The sequence below is a fragment of the Cyprinodon tularosa genome, unplaced genomic scaffold (assembly GCF_016077235.1).
Source record: "Cyprinodon tularosa strain WSP-4 unplaced genomic scaffold, ASM1607723v1 ctg175, whole genome shotgun sequence".
Taxonomy (NCBI): domain Eukaryota; kingdom Metazoa; phylum Chordata; class Actinopteri; order Cyprinodontiformes; family Cyprinodontidae; genus Cyprinodon; species Cyprinodon tularosa.
This window is the reverse complement of record NW_024038574.1, coordinates 717501-741045: the sequence shown is the minus strand read 5'-3', so window position 1 is coordinate 741045 and position 23545 is coordinate 717501.

Genomic DNA, 23545 nt, shown 5'->3' with positions numbered 1-23545 from the left:
TTTACATTATGGCGTAAGAAAAGGCAACATAACAAGAGCCAACACCAGCTCTAAAGGGGCACTGGCCCCCGTTTGCCCCTATCTAGAACCACCCATGTTTAGGCAGAGACAGAAAGGTAAATGGTCAGATATGATTGTAATATTATTACAGCTTAATAGTACTGGGTAGTTCTGGTAGAAAAATCTAGAAGGTAATAATTTCATTATGTCATCAGTCCGAAACAAACAGTTACAAATGTTATATGATGTTTTCATCATTGGTTGTAAACAACAGGATCAGCTGTTTGAAATGTTTGTCTTCTGAGACACACCTGACTTATTAAAACAAAGCTTAATTATGTGCCTGTTTTATCAGCAGAAACAACATGATTCTCATCCCTAACCTGACTCCGCCAGATGGATTTGCTCCGCATATCCATCTGGAAACCTTCCGTAGAAGTAATTTTGGGAAGGGGCGAAAATACTGGTGAGCTGATTGGCCTATGTTGGTGATAGACAGGCCAAATAAACCAATCAGATCAACGAAGCATATGACGTAACAGAGCGACGACGAAGAGGAGCCAATTGATAGATCAAACTCTTGCCGAAACCAGTCGGGAGAAGAGCAAAAACATCTTTTCCTCTGAGAAAAGCCTCCAGAGCAGTGTTTTGCTCTTCTTTCAGTGAAGAAATAATCTGTAATTCCGATAAAACTTGCTCGATAGCCACGCTAACGCTAGTTTCATCGGCTAAAGCCGCCATGTTCTTTAGACTGAACTGTCGCGCTTCTCGTTGTGTCACACCTCAACCCGCCTCAAAGCCAACGCTGATTGGATGTTCGTTTGGTGAACGGCTCCAAATTTTCTTCAACGGAGAGTCTCCAGACTGATTAGCGAGTGAAACCTTGAAAGTTCGCGAGATCAGGATGGTCTCACAAGGCTATCTCATCCCACCTACCTAAATAAAATTCATGTTATACAATGCAACCCTTGCTTTTCTCTAATCATTAATATGAAATCTGAAATAAAAGTTCACCTAAAAAAACCTGAAATGACTGCATATTAATGTGGACACAAAGGTCAAGACGAAACAACAGCACAAAGGCTGAAGCATGAAATCAAAGAGCCTAAGCTTACAAGTGGTTCAATAATTTTTGAGCAAGTTCCTGGTTCACGGTAGGAAAACCAAAAATTAGACTGAAACAAAAAGTTATGATTTTTATACAAGTGATGTTGATTTTACTAATCAATATTTATTTAAAAAGTATTTTCACTACCCCCTCATCTACATTAAGTTACATAAGATAGACTGATGCAATAAAGTATAACACCATTTGTGGTGATTTTTGGAAACATCCAAACGAGAGTGATATATCTGTGAAGATTATCAGCCCTCCTGGTCATTGTCAAGCTTGAAAATGTTCAGTCTAGGCAACTGGACGGGAAGCTTTTCTAATCCAAGAGGCTTCTACTGTATAGCCTCTAGAAAACTTCACGACCACTTGCCTAGACTGAACTTGTTCAAGCTTGATCCAAATGAGTATTTATACACTCACCGGCCACTTTATTAGGTACCCCATGCTAGTAACGGGTTGGACCCCCTTTTGCCTTCAGAACTGCCTCAATTCTTCGTGGCATAGATTCAACAAGGTGCTGGAAGCATTCCTCAGGGAGTTTGGTCCATATTGACATGATGGCATCACACAGTTGCCGCAGATTTGTCGGCTGCACATCCATGATGCGAATCTCCCGTTCAACCACATCCCAAAGATGCTCTATTGGATTGAGATCTGGTGACTGTGGAGGCTATTTGAGTACAGTGAACTCATTGTCATGCTCAAGAAACCAGTCTGAGATGATTCCAGCTTTATGACATGGCGCATTATCCTGCTGAAAGTAGCCATCAGAAGTTGGGTACATTGTGGTCATAAAGGGATGGACATGGTCAGCAACAATACTCAGATAGGTTGTGGCATTGCAACGATGCTCAATTGGTACCAAGGGGCCCAAAGAGTGCCAAGGAAATATTCCCCACACCATGACACCACCAACACCAGCCTGAACCGTTGATACAAGGCAGGATGGATCCATGCTTTCATGTTGTAGACGCCAAATTCTAACCCTACCATCCGAATGTCGCAGCAGAAATCGAGACTCATCAGACCAGGCAACGTTTTTCCAATCTTCTATTGTCCAATTTCCATGAGCTTGTGCAAATTGTAGCCTCAGTTTCCTGTTCTTAGCTGAAAGGAGTGGCACCCGGTGTGGTCTTCTGCTGCTGTAGCCCATCTGCCTCAAAGTTCGACGTACTGTGCGTTCAGAGATGCTCTTCTGCCCACCTTGGTTGTAACGGGTGGTTATTTGAGTCACTGTTGCCCTTCTATCAGCTCGAACCAGTCTGGCCATTCTCCTCTGACCTCTGGCATCAACAAGGCATTTCCGCCCACAGAACTGCCGCTCACTGAATGTTTTTTCTTTTTCGGACCATTCTCTGTAAACCCTAGAGATGGTTGTGCGTGAAAATCCCAGTAGATCAGCAGTTTCTGAAATGCTCAGACCAGCCCTTCTGGCACCAACAATCACGCCACGTTCAAAGTCACTCAAATCACCTTTCTTCCCCATACTGATGCTCGGTTTGAACTGCAGGAGATTGTCTTGACCATGTCTACATGCCTAAATGCACTGAGTTGCCGCCATGTGATTGGCTGCTTAGAAATTAAGTGTTAACGAGCAGTTGGACAGGTGTACCTAATAAAGTGTCCGGTGAGTGTATATCCTAAAACTAAGACATTATAAGTCTTGGAGTCCTGAACAACACAAAGGGCAAAGCAGCTGCTAGAATGATTTATTAAACGCTCATGTGAATCCATTTAAGTCAAGACAAATTTCAAGAAAAAAAGATTGATATCTTCGACAAATAAATTTTAGAAACCATCCATCCATTTTCTTACATGCTTAATCCCAAGCGGGGTTGCGAGGGGTGCTGGTGCCTATCTCCAGCTGTCTGTGGGCGAGAGGCGGGGTACACCCTGGACAACGATTCATGCAAACACTCACACCTAAGGAGAATCTAGAGAAGCCAGTTAATAGTTTTTTTACTGTCGGAGGAAGCCGGAGTACCCAGAGAGAAACCACGCATGCTCAGGGAGAACATGCAAACTCCATGCAGAGAGAACCTGGGCCGGGAATTGAACCTTCTTAATGCAAGGCAGCAGTGCTACCCACTGCACACCCGTTTTAGAATCCAGTAGAATGAAAAAAAAAAAAAAACGAAATAAATCTGGTTGAGTCATGTTTTCTGTTACTTAATTGAGTGAATGCAAAAAGTTGTTTCTTTCTAAATCACCTTGGCTCTACCTGAAAGCAAATTACAACATATTAAGGACCACTAACTTGTTAGTTTAGATTGTTTATTTGTACAGATAATACAAACTAAAATCCTGAGCTGCAACCTTTGTGTTGGCTGTTTTTTGTAAACCTTTAAATCTGACATATTAGCAGTATCGTTGTTGGGATCCTCAGGCTTGCCCACCAGAGGGCGCCGAGGATCCTCTTCTACTCTTTGTATTTTCTCCTTAGGGCTGGAGTTACTGTTGGGACCTGGAGATTACCCTCTGTCTCCAGCAGAGTGCGCCGTGTGTCTCCTAGGGCTGGAGTCTTCCTGCACACCTGTTGTTAATTTACCCATCAGGATACCTCCCCTTTATAAGCTCCTGCCAGACCTTGCTTCCACGCCGCAGTGTTTATCTTAGTTGGTTAGCTTCCAGAGCCTCTGTTTCAGATTGAATCTTGGTTGTCTCTAGTATGAGATCTGATTCTAATCTCTCCTTTGTCTGTGCCTCACTGGAAACCCGTCTCTGGTCTGAAGCTCAGGAGGAGCTGCCTCACTGGAAACCCGTCTCTGGTCTGAAGCTCTGGGAGAGCTTAACCTGCTAATCTGCCATGGTGAGCCAACCCGAAGATTCCTACGTGGATGTAACCTGAAGACTTCTATGTGGAGTTTACCTTGGAGGTTCCTATGTGGAATCGGCCTGAAGAATCCTTTTCCCCTGTTGTTCCCTGCAAAGAGCTGGAAGCTCAGCCTGAAGAATCCTTTGTGTTTATCCCCTGTTGTTCTCTGCAGTGAGCTGGAAGCTCAGATCAAAGTCAGCCATGCTAAGCCTGAAGCTAGATGCTTAGCTTTTCATGAACTCTGCTAACCTACAATCTCCCGTCCCAGTACTGACTCCAGTGAACCTGCTCCCCTGCCTGAACCAGTTCCAGTATCATTATTCATGTTATTGTGCTTAAATAAACTTGTTAAACTTTTCATCAGACTCAGTTGTGTTCTGCATATTGGGCTTTTCTGAAACCCATCATGACAATCGTTGTTAGTCTACTGGGGTTTTCAAGCTTACAAACCATCTCAGTTCAATGGGACTTACACTGTAACTATGGTTCTGGGAATTTCCAGACAACTTTTAAACAAACCAGTTAGAACTGGACCGAACATAGCTCCCCAGGTGTTATTTATAGATATAACACTCAGGTGGGCTACATACCTGTGTGACTTTGTTTATATTTTAACCTTGACCTGCTCAGAACGCAATGAGTAATATCTAGTGCACAAGCAGTAAATGAAACAGGACTCATGTTGCAGCAAACATAGATACAACGTTGATGTCAGTTTCCCCAATTGCAGCGGATAGCAGGCTTCAATTTCAATTCAAATCAATTCAGTTTATTTATATAGCGCCAAATTCACAACACATGTCATCTCAAGGTACTTTACAGTTCAACCAGATCATACAGTCAAATTGATTCAAAGTTTTCTATCTAAGGAAAACCAGTTGATTGCATCGACTCATTGACTCGAAGGCAATCCCTCACACTAAGCGTGCTTGTAGCGACAGTGGAGAGGAAAAACTCCCTTTTAACAGGAAGAAACCTCCAGCAGAACCAGGCTCAGTGTGAGCGGCCATCTGCTTAGGCCGACTGGGGTTCAAGGAGGCAGAAGCAGAGATACAAGAAGCAGCTGTAAAAGGCGGCCCCGTCCAGGAAACACACAGCCAGGCAGACGAGCTCCGAGCCAGCTTCCATGTCAGAGGATGAAGAGAGCACATCCAGCCAGTCACGGTCAGAGAAACAGGACCGCACTGGAAAACAGGCCGATCTCCAGCATCTATAAACAAAGGTGTTGATGGAGAAGCAGAGAGAGCATAACGTTAGAGTTTGAACTAACAGATTCTTCAGAATAGGAGAATAGAGAGAGAATGAAGCAGAATGATGAAATGGGGGTCCCTATGTCATCAATGAAAGTAAGACATTGCTTTTCAACTGTTTAAAAATAGTTTTAAAAAAACAAAACAATGAAAAAAGCCTGGACAAAAAAAATATTTATATTAATGTTCCACAGATGGAAAAATTATGCAAAGCAGGAAAAAAAATCCATGGTGTGAAAATGAAAGGCTTGGATATGTTCAGGGCTGCTTCCCTTCATCTGAAGCAGGGTACCTGATTCTTTGCAGGGTCCAGTGAAATCTCAAGACCATAAAGCTATGCTATAGAGAAATTTACTGTCCAGTGTCAAAAAGCTTGGTCTCAGCTATAGGATGGTGACTCAAAACACACAGCGAAAAACACAGAAGAATGGCTAAGAGGCAAACATTGAACTTTTCTCAGGTGGCCTTCTGTGACTCCTGACCTAAATCTTATCCAGCCCCCCGGGAAGGAGCCGAAACCTGCCCTCTGAAAAAGAGACCTGAGACAACTGGCGCAGCTAGTTCATGAGGAATGGGCCAACATACCTGCTGAGAGGTGAAGAAGTCTCCCTGACTGCTACAGGAATGATTTCATTGCCAAAAGTGTATCAAAAGGTTGTGCTACAAAATATCGAGTTAAGGCTAATTTTTATTTTTTATTTTTTTTTTCAAAATGGTTCTGTTAAAGCATGGTTTAAAAGCAGTTTCATTTCAGAAAAGTTACAAATTTAACACTTATAAGCAATATGTATAGTTAACTATATATTATTATATTATATGGGTAATTGAGTGTTAATAAAAATGTGTATGAAATGAAAGTTATTTAATCACACCCCCCCTTTTCCTATTGTCCTTAACACCAACGATCTGCCCAATTCCTAGTTTGTTTAAGATTCCACAGGAATCCAAAGTCCAATAAGTGAGCAAAGTAATTAATGTATGAATTTATATGTCAGGGTTCTGTCCTCTGTTAAAGTTTATTTTTAGTTCCTTTTTGTACGTAGTTGTTTTCTAGCAGTGTTTTGTTCTTGAGTTACTCTCTGTTGCCACCTTGTGTTTGTTTCCTTTCCCATTGGCTTCCTTCTAGGTGCTTCCATCCACGCCTGTTCCTTGTCAGCTCATTAGTCCAGTTTTTGTTCTGTCTCATATATATACTCTCTCTGTGCAGTTCCTCAGGGCTGGTTCCTCTTCTGTTCCTGGCTCCTCATGTATGTTTTCTCTGATATCTCCTAGATTCTGTTTTTTATGTATTAGCTTTTTTGGATTTTTTTTATTTCTGCCTCTGTTGCCTGTGAGTACTCCATTAAATCAGCAACACTCATCTCTGCCTGCTAATATCTGTATTTGGGTCCTCAAAGCCTCCACTCAACCTGACAATATAATCATACACACATTCACATGAGCGTGCACCTTTATTCATAAAATTACCCACAAGACCACAATTTTTACATCTTTTTACTTTTACTTTACTAAACATATATATATATACAACCATTTTCAGTGAACAAGAGTTCCAATTGATAGAAGAGTTCATGATTACGACCAGAGGGAAGACAAAAAACATCTGTACCTCAGCAACTAATAATTCAATTCAATTTATTTCTACAATATATTCAGTTTATTCACAACACTTGTCATCTCAAAGAACTTTACAGTTTACCAGATCACACAGTCAAATTGATTCAAAGTTTTCTATCTAAGGAAAACCAGTTGATTGCATTGAGTTGAATGCAATCCCTCACACTAAGCATGCTTGTAGCGAAAGTGGAGAGGAAAAACTCCTTTTAACAGGAAGAAACCTCCAGCACAACCAGGCTCAGTGTGAGCGGCCATCTGCTGAGGCCGACTGGGGTTCAAGGAGACAGAAGCAGAGATACAAAAAGCAGCTGTAAAAGGCGGCCCCATCCAGGAAACACACAGCCAGGCAGACAAGCTATTAGCCAACTTCCATGTCAAAGGATGAAGAGAGCACATCACAGTCAGAGAAACAGGACTACATTGAAAAACAGGCCAATCTCCAACATCTATAAGCAAAGGTGTTGATGGCAGCAGCACAGCGGATATTTCTCTCCAGGATGGAGTCACAGCCAAACAGGAACAGACGAGGCAAAGCTACTAAGAGAGAAAGCAGAGAGAATAATGTTAGAATTTGAACTAACAGATTCTGCAGAGTGGGAGAATAGAAATAGAATGAAGCAGAATGAGCAAATAGAGGTCCCTATGACCTCCAGAAGTCTAAGCCTATAGCAGCATAACTATAGAGATAGCTCAGGATAACCTGAGCCACCCTAACTATAAGCTTTATCAAAAAGAAAAGTTTTAAACCTACCCTTAAAAGTAGACAGGGTGTCTGCCTCATGGACTAAAACTGGTAGTTAGTTATAAAAGAGCATTAATGATGGAAGAGATGTGCTGAAGCTCAAATTATTTAGTGGTCATAGTTTTTCATACTGTGCCTTGAAAGAACAGCATTACATGAATCTGACATAGTGCTACTAAAGTTGGAAAAGAGGAAACAAACATTCATGCAGACATCAGATAATCTCATTATGTGCAATGCTTGAACCGTTTCTAAACCTTATATATCGAAGAAGAAAAGGCCACACAGGGTACAGCCACTTTGATCACTAAATAGAGCTGTGACAAATAGCCCTGACAGTTCTGTCTGTGATGCACACAGTGAACCACCCCAACTGCCACCCGCCAGCTCTGCGTGTCAAATCGTCTCAGACTGACAATCAGTCTGGAAATACACAGAAACTTGATGCTGTAAAATAGCATTCTAAGATGTAATGGAAGAATAAATATCACCTTTCTTTTAATTGTCTAAAAGAAAATACATTACACACCAGCTGAGTGAACTAAACATATTTACTGTTAGTGTAACATAGACTAATACTGCTCTATGAAAGGAGTAACTTATTAAGAAAATAAATCTAATTAGTGGAAGAAATTAGTTACATTTAGTTTTGCATCTAATGCTACCAGCATTCTGTTATTTGTATCATCTCGCTGCAGTTTTAATACCTTGTTTCTGCAGATATTCCAGATCAGTGGCGTTAAAATCAAATCCTCGATGTCTGGTGTTCTGTTTTTTAGATTATTCAGACTGCCATAAACAGTATACGTGTATAAAATCCAGTGGTGTCAACACATTTGTTACTTAAGTAGAAGTATAGATACTGCAGTTTAAAAACACTCTGGTAAAAGTTGAAGCATCAACTTGACCTCTTTACTCAAGTAAAAGTGAAAAAGTATGTGCTCCAAAAACTACTTAAAGTATAAAGTAACCTTAAAAAACAAACAGCCAGATGCCACTATATGAATTGAAAGCTCAATTTTTCAACTATTTTGAAAATAATTCTTTGAGATAGGGCCAAGGATGAGGGAGGTCTTGTTGGTCTCCATCTCCCGATACGCTCTCGCCTGTGTCCGACCTTTCAGACATTTCAACATCTTTTTCTGAATCCTACATTGTAGCATGGCATAGACAATTCACGTTTGCAGTTTGAAGAACACCTGCTTGCTTCTGATGATTTCCTTTAGCTAACCAAGAGTGTTTGTGTTAAATGACTCATCCAATCACACTAGTTTTCACTAGATGTGGATGGAGCCAATGATCTGCATTGGATGGAGCACATGACATGAAATGAATATTTATAAAAATTAAACCAGGGGTAACCAATTAAAAATCAGCGGGTCTGAATAAAGTAAATCATCAACCAGTAAAGGTGCGGAGACATTTTTATTTTATGTTCTGTTACTTTAAACAGAATTTAACACTGAAATAAAATGAGGTATTTATGCATTCATGTTATACACTGAATTTTTAAAGTAAAAAAATAGAAACTGCCAAAAAATTGCATCCCGTGCTATCTCAGAGGAGTTGACACTTGTATGACTGTTTTCCTGTATATCAATCAGTAGTTAAAGGATAAGGGTCAGCAAATGCTAATTCTGCCTGTAAACAATGACAACGCAATTGTAGCTGTATGATCTGCAGCCTCATTTGGAGCTTTTAAACAGGCTTTGGAAAACTTTGATAATTTGCTTCTGTAATATTATAGATTTTTTAGAATAAAAAGCTAGCAGATGTACAGAATAAAAAACAGAAATACAATTATAGAGCATTCAATATTGTAAGAAAGCCCACACTATTTCTGAATAAATACATTATTGTATGAGTTAAGTTCTGTTCCATTTATGTCTCTTTCCTTGTAAGTGGGAAATGTCCCATGCTCCTGAATGCACCATAGCTATCTGACGTTAGTGAATGCATCACACTGGTCTGTGAACGCTGTGCTGTGTAGATGCGTGTTTGATTTTCTGCTAAGACAAAGCTTTGCAGTTTCAGAACTCACGTCGGCTATCACTGTTTATTGTTGTGCGTGAATAAGAGACTACAACAAAATAATTAGCCGTATCTCTGACAAAATCTTTGGATTTAATGTTGTTCATAACACTCAAACTTTTATAAATGAATCTGCCAAATAACCCAAAAAAAAATTTTTCCCACGAGAGGAATATTTACACGTTTTTATACCATTAATATAACAACAAATAGCTCCATTGGTCATATTTTAATCCGTTTTCCTCGTTGATATGCAGTTCTACAGAGCGAGATGCATATCTTGGCAGGGATGCACTTTTCGGCATAACACCGGACCACGGTTTGCTAATCTGTGACCTCTGCATTAAACTGAAGCCAAGAGTAATGAGTAACGTCTGTTTTAAAAATGTAAGGAATAGAAAGTACAGATACTTGTGTGAAAATGTAATGAGTAGAAGTAGGAAGTAGGAGGAAAAATAAGTAATGGAGTAAAGTATAGATACCTACAAAGTGTACTTAAGTAAAAGTGCAAAAGTGTGTCTGACGCACGTTGGGCGGAGCTTCACTATCCTTTCTCTGCCTTGCAGCTATATTTGCTGTGATCAGTGGGAATAAAGTAGTTTTAATATGTTTTTAAGTGAGAAAATCCACCTGAAAACTTAATCAGTGCAGTCAGTTCATCCAGATTACAATCCTGCCATCCAATACTATTTCTGTCGGAGCCGCTCAGACCCCCACATACCAGCGGTGCGCCGACAGTAGGAATCCCTTCAACAGCAGCCTCTGGCCGGGTCGCCTCCTCGCGGTTCACCGCGGCAGGTGGTAGGTGTTTTTCATCTAAATAATCTAAACTGCAGGCAGCAGGATAATAAAAGCGAACATATTCAGATTTCTGCATTTTAAGTTAATTTAGGCGTCAATAAACTGTTTAAGAGGAGTGATCACAGCGCTCTGATCATCAGCGATGTGTCTCTCTCCCTGCCAGCTCCCAGATCAGCTTCTCTGATTGGTTGACGCAGCGCGTCGAGCAGCAAAAGTAAAATTTTTCCATCTCGAGCAGCAGCGCGTTTGCGGCGCATCATGCGCCTCAGATGCTTAAACTCTCCCGACGCGTAGCTTCAGCTGCTCAGATGCGTTGCACCTGCTGCTCAAAACGCGTGTCAACCATTGACTTTGCATGTAAACTCGCTGCTTCTGCCGCGCCTGCTGCATCCGGTGTGAACGCAGCATTATCCCTGCTAGGGTCAAAGGGTGTGCTGGTGCCTATCACCGACTGTCTAACCAGACTTCAGTTAAATAATTTAAATAATTGCCATAAAATGGTTTTACCCACAATCTGAATGACCTATTATTTATCTACAACTTCCAGTCCTAGTTACTTAATAGATTCATAACCTGCTGGTAAAATAACACTTGTCAAGTGATAAGGAGGTTTGTTTAAATGAATCATTTTGTGCTAAATATATAGTCCTAACTTTCTGCAGTCATTTTTCAGGTGTAATTTGATCTCTACAGTTGCTCATTTGTCACCTCTGAGCTGTCTCTGAGCTATGGAGGCAAAAAGTCTGCCTCCATAAATATGAAGCCCGCTGCTATATAATCATATATAGCAACTTCTAAGGCAACACAAACAAAGATTGAGACTTTCAGTTAGAATGATAATACATAAACTAGTTATGTATAATGTATTACTTGTCTGTTATCAAATCCATCCCTGTAATTATTACACATTGTAGCTTTAAAGGACATAATTATGCAAGGGACACATAAATAACGCTGGTCAAACTACGACTACAACCTTTAAGAAAAGATACACAAATGTAACAGACTGCTAAAGTACTCCCTAATGTACAAACATGTAATGTTTATAGATTAGTATGTTTTACACACAGAAAGTCTAGATATACAGTGAGGGAAATAAGTATTGAAAGTCCTGCTATTTTGCAAGTTCTCCCCATTAGAAATCATAGAGGGGTCTGAAATTGCCATCGTAGGTGCATGTCCACTGTGTGAGACATAATCTAAAAAAAAATAAAACAAAATCTAGAAATCACAGTATATGATTTTCTAACTATTTATTTGTATAGTAATAAAACAAAACTTTACCTTTCAGAATGGCATTTTAATCAAGGTGTCAAATCAGCATCTAGATATGGCACACCTGTGAAAATGTGCAAATCCAAAAATGTAACCTATATATTATTGAGATAGATAGATAGATAGATAGATAGATAGATAGATAGATAGATAGATAGATAGATAGATAGATAGATAGATAGATAGATAGATAGATAGATAGATAGATAGATAGATAGATTTGGAAAACTCAGAAGCAGTAAAAATAATTGGCATGGTTAATGAATTAAATAATGGAATATATTTGGTCCATACAGCTAGTAATTACTTGCTTCTTTATTTACCTTTATGGTAATTGTGTTGGAGGTAAGTACAAAATCTCTTTAATTTCATCATTCAGCAGTTTTAAATTGCATACATTAACACTCTACTGCAAGGCTCCATTATTACCTGCACACAGCCTTTTAAATCTCTGCAGAAATAAAGAAAAACACATCATGCAAAACACATTATGGGAAAAGTGATCTTTTCAGAGCAAAGTGTTCCCTTTTGCACTGTCAGAGTAAGATTCTGGTTACTTAAAAGGCAGCAGCTACACATAAAATGCCAAATCTATTTAGAGTTTATAGTTTCAATAAAGAAAAGACAATTACTGAATGCATTTAATGCCCAGAAGCTTTAAGTTTTAAAGCTGAATCCTTCACTGTGGACAGAGTATTGCTAATGTTTAATCGACATAAAGATTTGGAATCTGTAAAACTATTGAAATGTTGAATTTCTACCTCAAACAAGCTCTGTGCTGCCTAGAAATGATGTCATAATAAACTCAAATTTAGAATATATCAATATAACTTATCTATTCTTTTTAAATATATTTATATTTTTAGATTAAAGGCTTAGGCCTCATGGCCTTTAAAGGTCACCACAGCTCATCTAATTCTACTATTTTTCTCCACTAAACAGTGATGTAACATCCACTGACATCATTTTAAAAAAATCATGGTTAAAATGATAATGTGCTAAACTGTATAACTGGGGGGAAGTGCCGGAAAATAACAGATTCTTAGAAAATGTATTCTGTTTAATTCAGCATTCTTACTCTGATACCTCAGGAAAAAAATCCCCTTCAACCAGTTGCCTGTTGACTTACCCAGTATAATAAAAAACAAGACACATTTCACAGGACAAATACCAGGGGAAATTGTTGAGGGTAATGTTAAAGCATGGTAATGTTTCAAAAAAGTTTAAAACAAAAAAAGTCCACTGGACTTTGTTTCCAAGTTCTAAGACATTTCGTTTCCCATCCAGAAAGCTTTTTAGAATTCCAAAATGTCAGAAATAGCGTTGAGTTCGAAGCTTTATAGAGTAGCCCAAAACAAAGCCTTGTTTTGGGTTAGAAAACATGCAAATTGAACCAGAAGAACAGGTCTGCCCCTTAGGAATGGGGAGCCGTTTCAGTTCTTTGTTAGCCTGCAATTCCCAGTCTATGCCTCTGAAAGGTGAGATGTCTATTTGCAATTATTACTTCCAGAGGATGCTAAAATTAGGTCTAAACACCTGAGGATAAAAGGGTCCAGTGCAAAGACTTTCCTTGCCAGATATATCTTATGGGTGAACCTGTTCTTAACAACCCTGAGCCTTAACAAATATCCAGCTTAAAATTTGGAGGGGAAAACTCATGTGTACGACTACAGATGACATATGACTTAATGTAAGATGTAAAAAACTGACACACTAACTATCACACTGCATGACTAACCCTGGCTCCAAAAAGTAAGAGCTTGAGGTCAAGCTTGCCTGCCTGGTTGATTTGCCCTTTGTACCTAGTGTGGATCAAGCGGCTAAAATTTAGCTTCACAACCACTCAAAAGAGACTGCCAAGAGGTGAATATTGCACCCACACTATGCCTTACTTTGACATACGGGAGGATTTCTTTGTTGACATCTTGACACATAAAGAACACACATCAGTTCTTTCTCAAGACAGAGTGCTCACTGGGGCACCTAAATGACAATGTGGGTCAGAGGACAAACAAAGGCATAGAAAGTTTTCCAGCCCTAACGTTCTGCTCTCTGCTTTTTCTCATAGTAGCTTCATCTGGTCTGTTCCTGTTCGGCTGTGACTCCATCCTGGAGAGAAATATCAGCTGTGCTGCTGCCATTAACACCTTTGTTTACAGATGTTCAATATCAGCCTGTTTTTCAGTGTAGTCCTGTTTCTCTGACTGTGACTGGCTGGATGTGCTCTCTTCATCCTTTTCTGGACAGGGCCGCCTGTGGAGCTGGTTTACAGTTGCATTTTGTATCTCTGCTTCTTTTTCTATGTCTGCCTCTCTCTCCTTGAACCCCAGTCAGCCTCAGCAGATGGCCACTCACACAGAGCCTGGTTCTGCTGGAGGTTTCTTCCTGTTAAAAGGGAGTTTTTCATCTCCACTGTCGCTACAACCATGCTTAGTGTGAGGGATTGCCTTCGAGTCAATGAGTTGATGCAATCAACTGGTTTCCTTAGATAGATAAACTTTCAATCAATTTTAATGTATGACCTGGTTGAATTATGGTGCCTTGAGATGACATGTGTTGTGAATTAGTGCAATAGAAATAAACTGAATTGAATTGAGCTATCAATAAGTAGTGCTGTATGTTGTATTCAGATGGTGTGGCAGCCAGATCCACGATCAGCCAATGACTGACTTAACACAGACAAGGGTAACCTCCCCAGGGATTATTTGGTGTGATTCTCAACTGAATAAAAATAGTTAAAATATACAGCTCTGAAAAAAAACTGACATTTATTTTAACATTTTTGTCCCTCTATCAGATTTCTTCTACTAGCATATTTTAGACAATTATCCAAACATGAACGGCAAACAAATATAGCACTAAAGGAAGTTTCAAAGTAAAATGTATCATTATAAATCCTAAATATTATTGTTTATTGGAGAACCAAAACATCTACATGTCAAGAAATTCTGCAACAGAGCAGTATCAAGGCTTTTGACCAAAGCACTTTAGACTACATCCATTCATTCACTGATTCAGGCACACACTGATGGTGGCAAGCTGTACAGTACTGTAGTCACAGCTGCCCTGGGGCTCACTGACAGAATTGACGGCGCCATACACTGGTGCCACCGGGCCCTCTGTCTGGGCAACTGCCCAAGCAATGACTCAATGTTTGCAGTTAATAAACAAAGCTATAGCTATGTGATATATTTGGGGGGTAATAACACTTCGAAAGTCCATTATCATAAAGCCATTAAATACATAAAAGAGGTTTTTTTTTAACACCTCCAGTCATGTTGCAACATGAAATCCAGAAACATTGTTCTCAAGTACAAACCAACCATGCTGAAAGGGACGGCATCATGTCTACCTAGTGTTGGGATCTGGAGGCTTGTCACCTTTCTCCAACAGAGGGAGCCTGAGATCTTCCTCCTGAGGGCGTGAGCTGACTTCTGCACACCTGTTTTCCATCTGCTCGTCTGGAGGCCTTCTTAAGGAGGAGGAGGCTGACACTTCTCTGCCAGAGTGTTTGCCAGTAATGGTACCAGCAAACCTGAGCCAGCTAACTCTGATCTGTTTTCCTGATTTTTTGAGAACCTCTCTGACTCTGTGTTCTTCTGTCTCTCAGAACCTGACATATCTGGTTATCTGTCAACTCCTGGAGAAAACCCTCGCTGCCTGGAACCTGCCTGTCTGCCCTCCGCTTCAGCCTCCGTCTCCGCCCTCAGCCTGCTGATCAGCCTCTGGACCCTCAAGGTTCCCCCTGAACAGGTACTAATCCAAACCTCCGTTAAACAGCAAGTTTCCTGGATCCACTCTAACCGATCTGTCCTCCTCTAGTTGCTTCCCTCCCGTGACCAGCCTGACGAACCAAGACCCAGTTCACATTTCTCTGAAAACATTGTCAATAAACCTTTTAACCTTTTTCCCTGTCTCTGGAGTGTTTCTGCATGTGGGTTAGAAGATTAAACCCCAACATGACACCTAGAAGACATCCCAGGGATTGATGTTCCTTCCAAAATACCACCTTTCATCATATTTATGTAAGTTAGAGTATTTAATAAGGTAAGCCCATTATAATTTAATAAATCATATTTGTATGGGACTCATTTAAGAACATCAAGTGATGTGAAAGGTGCATAAACTGCTGTTGTAGTTTGGTTTCAGATTAGGAAAATTAATTTACATTTGCATATCCTCTATCCATGAATGCACAGTTTGGTCATTAGAATATCATCTACATATTGACGGAGTCCTTCTTTGATAGTTAATTGTTCGTCCAGGGGAATACACAGGGTCATTCAAGAGAGCAGAGACAGGCAGAATGATCAAGGAGACAAACCAGAGTTCAGAACCAAGAGCAGGTCCAGAGTCGAAGCCAGGTGATCTGAGATCCAGAGACAATCTGCAGGGGAATCCGAGAACGAGGTCAGGACACAGAAAACCGGTTAGAGATCCAAAATCACAATATAAAAGATCCAATAGGGTTCAGGCAGCCTCAGAGAATCAGGAGTCAGAATCAGGTTAGAATCAGGCAGGCACGTAACGCTGGACGAAAATCACTGATGGCTCGTAATAATCTGGCACTAGTGGCTGGTCTGAGAGCTGGTTATATATCCAGGTGAGCAGGTGGATCTGATGAAGCCTGACTGGTAACAGGGTGGAACTGACACGCTGTAAAAACGACAACTCAAAATTGTTCACCTTATCAAGATTTTTGCATTCACTGACAATAAAATTGCCAGTTGGAACTTGAACTGTCTTTTGTGAGCCAGTTGAACTCACTTTCATAAGTTTCTGATGAAAAGTTAATCTTATTCTATAAATTAAGTTGAGTTTACTTAGAAGTTGTAGTTGACACCCAGTCCGAGCGAGGTCAACTTTTCTGCGCATGCTCATTTCAAATTTGTCATGGCAACCGGCTGCTACAGGGTTTCCATGGATTTTCCCAGGAGCTCCCTTCTAAAGTTTGGTTCAGCCATCTGGTCACTCTGCTGGCGGTAACTTTCCCTGAGGACTTGTCCAAGAGAAGACTAAGGCACTGGTTTCCAGTCATCTCTGGCAATATTGCATTATTTGTAAGGTTTTAACAGGAGTTGGAAAGAAAAAAAAAATGTGCTGAAACCTGATTTGCTTTAAGCATAAGATTACTTGTTTACATTGTGAAATTGTAAACCTGTTTTTGCCAAAGTGGTTCAAATAAACATGCAAAATTTAACTGGTTTACTGTCAGGGCTGCTCAAGAAGGTTCTGGGTTCGATTCCTGCATTGAGTTTGCATGTTCTCCCTGAGCATGTGTGGGTTCTCTCTGGGTACTCCACAGTCCAAAAACATGACTGTTAGGTTGATTGGCTTCTCTAAATTGTTGAGTGTGTGCATGAATGGTTGTTAGTCCTGTGTGTCTGGTGACCTGTCCAGGGTGTACCCTGCCCCACTTGGGACAAGTGTGTAAGAAAATGGATGGATGGTATACTGTCAGTGGATGATTTAATGGGGGGGATTTAAACTCAAAAATGTAAGTTATTACAGGGGATGGTAATCTGAATTTAAAATAACGTTTTACAGATAATCTGAACTTAAAATAATAAGTTTTTACAAACTTGAAAGTTCCAGTAACTTGAATTAAAAAAACTTAGTTGGCAGAACTTGAAAAACTTAGCTGACACAACTTAATAAGTGTAGTTCTACAAAACTTAAAAAATTAAGTTGATGCCTTCAACTCAAAAATTCTGTGCAGCCGGTTGCCTTGAAATTTTGAGTTGAACTAACTTTTTCGTTTTTACAGTGCATGTGTGTTGAATTTGAATCAAACCAGAACTAGTGCCAAGAATACTGACATTTATGGGGAGCATACGACTTTGTAGTCCAAATGAAACCCATCATTACAGCTTCAAATCTAGTTACTTGTCAAGGTTAGTAGATACTTGTTGAGGATCCAAACACAGAGATGGTTTCTTGCAAATTTAATGAAGAAGTAAAAATACAGAAGCCATAATCTAGAACAGATTGACATGAAACTCAGGGACCAAAAACTAGGAGACACTGGTCTGATAGAGTTCAGAGGAGTCAGAATCAGGCAGACAGGTATTAGGACTGCTGGGTTAAACCAACTGATGGCTCATAATAATCTGGCGCTTGTGACTGGTTTGAGAGCTAGTTATATAGTCAGCTAAGCAGGTGAACCTGATGGAGGTTGATTGGAAACTTAGCTGAGCTAAGAGGTGTGTTGAATCCTGAATCAAACCAGCATTAGTGTCAGGAATCCTGACAGTGTCAATGACTCGTTTGAATTAGTTGGGTTTTCCTATATAAAAAACTTTAAACTAATGGGCTGCCTGGAAATGGCATCATGTAAATTGGGCACTATAGGACTGAACATATATCAAATTGATTTGAAATACCTTAGAGTCTGTCAAAACATCCCTGTCTGTCTGTGCTTAGTAAAACCAGCCAATCAACAAAAGGCCAACAGATTATTTTCTTCATGCCTTGTCGGGTGAAATGATCGAAATGTCACAACTTGATATTTCTTTGTAATATCTGTCTTTCATGTAGTATCTTTGCAAAATTTAAACTGTTCTAAAAAAAATTTCTAAAGTTTCTAATTCTCACATATGTACTGTACAGCTTGCCTTTTTTAAGTCATTATGAAGCAGGATAGACAAAAACTAAACAAACTGCAGTCTAATGGCCAATTAGAGTGAAGGTCACATTAGCATACGCTTTCCTTCAACTCACTTGTACTATGGACAGCTGAGGACTGCAGAGGTGAGTAGTCCTACTGATGGCACAAACATGTTTGTTTGCTGCTGTTAATGAAGTCAGTGCCTGTGATTTGGCTTGTGGTGAAGTGTTTTGCATCTTCCTCTTGGTTTCACATGGCTACAGCAACCAAAGACCCATGTTGTCAAAATGTTCTACAAATTCTCATTTGCTGCCAGCATTGCTCAGGCATTTTTATTAAGAAATGTGAAAAGAAAAAAAGAAAGTAAATTGCAGCATGTCTGAGAAATGGGACATTCGGGAAAATTACCTTTCTGTTTGAATGAAAACTATCAGAGTACCTTCGGCTGGTTAGAAGCAGCTTAATTATTTCAATTTTCCAAATATTTGCATCAGTTGCAAAGGTTTCGTTCCATGCAGGAAATGTGTGACCAATCCCTGTTAAATGAATCAAACATTCCAGCCATGGTTCTTATTAGTGGATCATGTCCCATTATAAATATGCTCCTTTCTATCCATGCATTCAGTGATTCCCTGTAGGGTTAAAGAGTATGTGATTAATTTGATTGGCTTTTCCCTCTGGCAGTACAGTCTCAGGCTTGGCACGAGTGTTCTCATTGTACTAAACAGATGGGAGCTGTTGTTCAACTACTGATGAAATATTATGCAAGAACAATCTCACCTCGAAGCAGAAGCCGTAGACACATTATATATTTTATCTAAATGCTGTAATTTTTCTTATGACCTGATATTTGAATTGCTTTTGATCCTTCAAATCCGTGCCGTGTTTTTACAAACAGGACGGATTTAAAAGGAGGAATAAAAAAGAAAATCAAACTGTAGTTAATCCGTGCCGTGTTTTTACAAACAGGACGGATTTAAAAGGAGGAATAAAAAATAAAATCAAACTGTAGTTATTGTATAATAAGGCCATCATATAAATGAAAAATATTGGAATTACATGTTGGAGTAAACGTCTATTTTCACCTTAAACTAGGGGTACCACCCATGCAAATGAAAAACTGTGGTCAGAGAGGTCATACGTCTACCGCTTAACTTACTCTAACCCCAGGAGACATTTTTTTAATTGTTTCGTTTTCTGATTCAACCTCTTCATTTGATTCTCCTTGTGTCTATTTAAAAATACTGCTCCTGCCTCACATCATCTCTCTATTTCTACGCTGGGACAGGTGGGTGTTTGCACTGCAAGAGAAACAGGTTCCAACTGAACCTGAGCCAGGGTAATCTGGATTAGGTTAAAGGAAAATTCCGGTTTTTAACACTTTTAGCCCATTTTCTGTAGTGTCCAGGATGAAATCGAATGATCGACACCAACATTTTGACAATTGGTCCTGTCTCTGCTATTTGGCTCATGCAGAATCCCCCCCTGGCTGCTTCAGAATGGCTTCCATAGTGCATGTCCGATAATGTCCTTAAAACAACCTTAAACGTTCTTTTTTTAAAATATGCTACTCACCGGGTCGTCAGCGCTGTTCAATGACGTTCCAAAAAAAGTTTCGTACAGAAAAAACGTTCCTGTAGTGTTTTATTTATCCATCCATCCATCCATTATCTTACACGCTTGTCCCAATTGGGGTCGCGAGGGGTGCTGGTGCCTATCTCCAGCAGTCAATGGGCGAGAGGCGGGGTACACCCTGGACAGGTTGCCAGTCCATCGCAGGTTTTGTTTTATTTAGCATTTTGTAAATCCCATTGAGTTCTGTTGGAATAGTCAATATCCCTCCGCCACCGGAAACGAAAATGGGGCCTGTTTACGCTTAGTTGTAGTCTTTTCGCAAGGCCCAAGTGTTTCTGCTTCACTCTGTGTACTCCGACGTCGAGGTGCTAACGTCTCTGTCAAACACTTTAAAAAACTCTGAAAATGGAATACGAAAGGTGGATTCTTGAGGAGGACATATTGGACTTTGAGTTTGACGGTAGAGGATACCGTCGCCAACTAGTGGTCTGGAGTGTGCAACGCTTCAGATTCGAACGGGAAGCGGAAGTTTATAAGCGGTTGTGATGTATTGGAAAAAATAGTTCTGGGATTTACAAAATGCTAAATAAAACAAGACAGGAACGTTTTTTCTTCACGAAACTTTTTTTGGAACGTCATTGAACAGCGCTGACGACACGGTGAGTAGCATATTTAAAAAAAAGAACGTTTAAGGTTGTTTTAAGGACATTATTGGACATGCACTATGGAAGCCATTCTGAAGCAGCCAGGGGGGGATTCTAAATGAGCCAAATAGCAGAGACAGGACCAATCGTCAAAATGTTGGTGTCGATCATTCGATTTCATCCTGGACACTACAGAAAATGGGCTAAAAGTGTTAAAAACCGGAATTTTCCTTTAACACCTACAAGTATTGTGTTTGCTCTTAATGTTAGCAGGTAAATAAAAATGAAATAGGATAATGGAATTGTTTTTCCTTATTTTAAACATATTTCATCTGATTTAGTTGGCAGATTGTCTTACTTAACAGCAAAAACTAAATGAAAAATACAACTATTTCAAGAGCTACGACAGAGTATTAGGGCCAGGCTAGAGATTTTTTTTTCTTCTAATTCGAGAATAAAGTCGTAAAATTACGAGTATAAAGTTGTAACATTATGAGAATGGAGTCATCAAACAACAACCCGTTTCAGAAAGAAAGCTTCAAGCTCCGACCAGCAGATGACGGCCGACCAGCTCCACCAATCAGCAACCAGAGTCCACTTTGACATCCTGCCCAGTTTGATGCTGCTGCTAAAAGATTTCCTTATTGGTCAAACCAGAGCCAACATCACATGATGCTCAACATTCCTCATTTTAGGGAAGAAAGTACTTCTTGTAGGAGTAGTCATAAAATACAAATTGTTTCTCGTAATATTACGACTTCATTCTCGTAATTTTACAGATTTATTCTCGTAATGTTACGACTTTGTTCTCATAATTTTATGACTATTCTTGTTGTGAATTTTTTCTCGTAAAATTACAACTTTATCCTCATAATTTTACTTTATTCTTGTAATTTTACGCCTTTATTCTTGTAAGTTTCTGACTTTATTCCCGTAATGTTATGACTTTATGTTACGAATTTGAAATGAAATAGAAGGGGGAAAAAATCTCTAGCCTGGCCCCAATACTCTGCCATACAAGAGCAAGTGACTTATTTTAGGTTTTATTTTTGCAGTGCTGCCCTCTATTGGTCATTCAACTACAAGAAGATGTAGTACTGGAGTGTTTACTCCATGCATCCAGTTCATGCTCTGTTTTTTTTTTTGTTTTTTTTTCCCAGCACAGCACTATGAAATAGCGTCATATTTTCTTAGCCCTGTTTACATGAACTTGTTGCAAAAAAGATTTGAAATTAGCTGAACTAATTTCATGGAGAGTTTTAAATCCAAACTGTACTACAGGTGACTTCTTCAAATTATGATTGTGTTTCTGCATTTGCTGTATTATTTTTGTAATTATATAAATTTGTTATTAACCTGTTAAATTGATCAAATTGGTTTTAAATAGCTCTTAGTTCATTTACTAAATATCCTGCAACCTCTCAGTCAGGGGGTCCCAATGTTGGAGTCAGGACCCCCAGGGGATCATGATACACAGAGTGGCAAGATGTCTTTTACAATCAGCTGTTATGGGCCAAAATATATCATGAAATACATACATGTAAATTAAATAAATACAGGTATCACAAAATAAGCAGGTGTAAAATTAATTAATGTGTTAATATTATACATGAAAAAATATAGATAGATAGATAGATAGATAGATAGATAGATAGATAGATATTACTTAAAACTAAAATATGCAATTTGATAATTAAGTGTTCTGTTAAATAATGTTATTTGAAAATGTATTTGTTTATAAATTAATGTTATAAGTTCACTTGATGTGTATAAAATAAATATTGAGTCAAGTAACTGTTTCTAGGGAGTCTCCAGTCTATTTTATTGTTATATTTTGGGTCACAGGCTGGAAACTTTGGAAACCTACTTTACATGCATCCCTCCAACACACCGAATAAAACGCTAACTAACATGCAGAGGAGAGAATTAGGACCTTTGATTGACGTATTCTTGCAGCAATACATCTAAAAATTGTAAAAAGGCAGGTTTGTGATCTGGACTGGGACCCAGTCCAATAACAGGAGGAGAATTATCAATTTTATAATAAAAAACTGTCAACTATTACCTCATTGAAATTCAGGCTTTTCATTACGAGGTAAAAGTGAACCATTTACCTGGAAATGGGATGGTTACGTTTTACTGCCACACCAAAAGGAGCAGTAGCTATATTATCATTTATTACCACGCTTGTGGAGTGGCAAAGTTACTGCACAGGCAGCCAACCTGTTATTAAGCCCATTTTTCCCAAATAAATAATTTTGCAATATTCAATTACCTATTCAATATTCAATTATATAATATCTACATATAAAAGGTGCAACATGAAAATTTTACCAATAAAAATAACAATAAAGAAATAAAGGTTTTCCCTTTAGAATGGAAAGGGAGCCACTTTGATCGACTAAAAAAATCTATCTGATTGCCTTTATTATATTCTCAAGTAATATTTTTTAAACATAATTACAATATGTATGCAGATTAGTAGCATGACAACTTAAATGTAAATTTGAGATGAGAGAAAGAGACACACCTGTGACTCTGCGTATCCCATTAATCTCATTTTGTCCTGTCCTCATTCATACTGTTAATTATGCATTAAGAACCAATGGAGTCATTGAGTGTATTTGGCATATAAAAGATATGGGCTCATCATTAAAAAAATCCATGTAAGCTGAAGAGAGGTGATTTCATGCTTGGCTAGGTGCTACCCTCTACTGCCACAATACAAAACCCAGCCAGTGGAGAACATGGTCTGCATCAGACGATGACGTCCTTGGTCGGACTCACCCGCCAACCCCCTGCCCGTGCGAGGCAGCCGGCGATGGATGCACTGTCTGAACTAATGGAGCGGGGAGAACGCAGGCTGCCTTTGAATGGGAGGAGGTGGAGGAGAGATCAGGGTGCTCTTGAAGCAGCGCTCCGCCTGCGTCCCAGCAGGGCCTTATTGTCGTCACACATATTTTGGACGGCGGAGTAAAACTCATTTGAGAATCGGAACCAGAGAAGTTCCCTCAGGAGTGTTTGAGCTGAAATTTATAAAGGCTCCCCGTCCCTTTTGTTTACATATGACTTGG